The following is a 2,308-nucleotide window of genomic DNA, read 5'->3' on the forward strand; positions in this document are numbered from 1 at the left end:
CTTCTTTTTCTATGCTTTGGAAAACGTTGTATAATATAGGTACTAGTTGCTCTCAAAAGGTTTGATAGAATTCGGATGTGAAGCCATCTGGTCCTGGACTTTTCTTTTTAGGGAGATTTTGTATTGTTGATGCTATTTCAGTGGTTGATATAGGCCTACTCAAGATTTCTATTTCTTTCTGGTTGAGTCTAGGAAGGTGGGGTGCTTCCAGGTATTGGTCCATTTCCTTCAGATTTTCATATTTCTGGGAATAGAGATTTTGTAGTAATCATGGGGGTTTTTTGAATTTCTGAAGTGTCTGTTGTTATTTCTCCATTATCATTTCTGATAGACAATAGTAGAGATTTTACTTTTCTATTTCTAGTTAGGTTGGCCAAAGGTTTTTCAATTTTGTTAATCTTTTCATAAAACCTACTTTTTGTCTTGTTGATCTTCTGAATGATTCCTTTGTTTTCAATTTCATTTATTTCTACTCTAATTTTGGTTATTCCTTTTCTTTTGCTGGGTTTGGGGTTGGAATGTTCTTCCTTTTCCAGTGGCTTGAGATGATCCATTAAATTGTTGGCCTCCTCTCTTTCTGTTTTATTGATGAAGCCTTCCAATGCTATAAATTTTTCTCTTAGGACTGCCTTTGCAGTATCCCACAGGTTTTGATAATTTGTGTGTTCATTTTGATTTAGTTCCCAAAATTTGGTGATTTCCAGCTTAATCTCATCTTTAACCCAGCTATCATTAAGCCTAAGATTATTTAGCTTCCATGACTTTGTTTGAGTATGCAGATTCCTGTTGCTATTGAGTTCAACTTTTATTCCATGGGGGTCTAAGATGATACAAGGAATAATTTCTATACTTTTAAATTTTCTGAGGTTAGAGTTGAGTCCTAGGATATGATCTATTTTGGAGGATGACCTGTGGGCTGATGAAAAGAATGTAAATTCAGTTTTTTTAGGGTGAAATGTTCTGTAGAGGTCTGTAAGGTCCATTTGTTCTAGGGTCAGTTTTAAGTCTAATATTTCTATCTTTAATTTCTTCTTGGAAGATCTATCCAAAACTGTGAAAAGGGTGTTACAATCTCCAACTATTATAGTGCAGGAAGATAGCAAGTTATTCATATCCATTAGGGTCTGCTTTATGAATTGAGGAGCATTCTGGTAGGGTGAATAAATGTCCATTATCGAAATCTCTTCATGTTGGGTGTTTCCCTTGACAAATATGTAGTGACCTTCCTTATCTTTCTTTATCTTTGTTGGTTTAAAGCCAATTGCATCTGCTACTAAAGCTGGAACCCCTGCTTTTTTGTGGTTTCCATTTGCCTGTATTATACAAGTCCATCCCTTCACCCTGAGTCTATTTTTATCCTTTAAGGTAAGGTGATATTCTTGTATACAGCAGATATCTGGTCTGAGTTTATGCATCCAGTCAGCCTCCTGTGCCTCTTTAGAGGACAAATTAAACCATTCACGTTAATTGAGAGAATTGATAAGCCTGGTTGTGTTTTGGGTGTCATGATTTTCAATGGACATTTTTAATCCTTTCACCACTGTGGAAGTTGAGTTTTGTTCAAAAATTTCTGGGTGAGTTTACTTTGGAGGTAGAGCATTGAACTGGTCCTTGTGGAGGATGGGTCTGAGAATATCCTGGAGAAATGGTTTAGTTATGGCAAAATTCTTCAACATGTCTATGTCATCAAAGTATTTGATTTCTCCATCACAAATGAAACTCAGTTTAGCTGGATAGAGGATCCTGGGCTGAAAATTGTTTTGTTTTAGGAGACTGAAGGTTGATGACCATCTTCTTCTGGCTTGAAATGTTTCAGCTGAGAGAGCTGCAGTTATTCTGATATTTCTACCTTTGTAGGTGATGATTTTCTTACGTCTGGCTGCTTGCAGAATTTTCTTCTTCATCTTAACTTTCACAAAGTTAAACACAATGTGTCTAGGAGATGCTTTATTTGGATTGAGTCTTGCTGGGATTCTGAAACTGTCTGCTACCTGAAGTTCTATATCTCTTGCAATGTTTGGGAAATTGTCCTCCAAAATCTCTTGGAGTAGAGCATCTGTACCTTTAGGACCATCCTCTTCTCCTTCAGGAATTCCTATAAGATGAATGTTTGATCTTTTGGAGTGATCCCACAGCTCTCTCAGGGAATGATCGGTTTTTGCTCTCCATTTGTCTGCCTCTTTGAGTGTTTGGGAACATTCAAAAGCTTTGTCTTCAGTTTCAGAGATCCTTTCTTCTGCCTGGTCAACTCTATTACTGAGGGATTCTACTGTATTTTGGAGCTCCTCAAATAACTTGTTCATTTCCT

This window comes from Otolemur garnettii, unplaced genomic scaffold, assembly GCF_000181295.1.
Source record: "Otolemur garnettii isolate 467f Iridium unplaced genomic scaffold, OtoGar3 scaffold00193, whole genome shotgun sequence".
In the NCBI taxonomy this organism is placed as follows: Eukaryota; Metazoa; Chordata; class Mammalia; order Primates; family Galagidae; genus Otolemur; species Otolemur garnettii.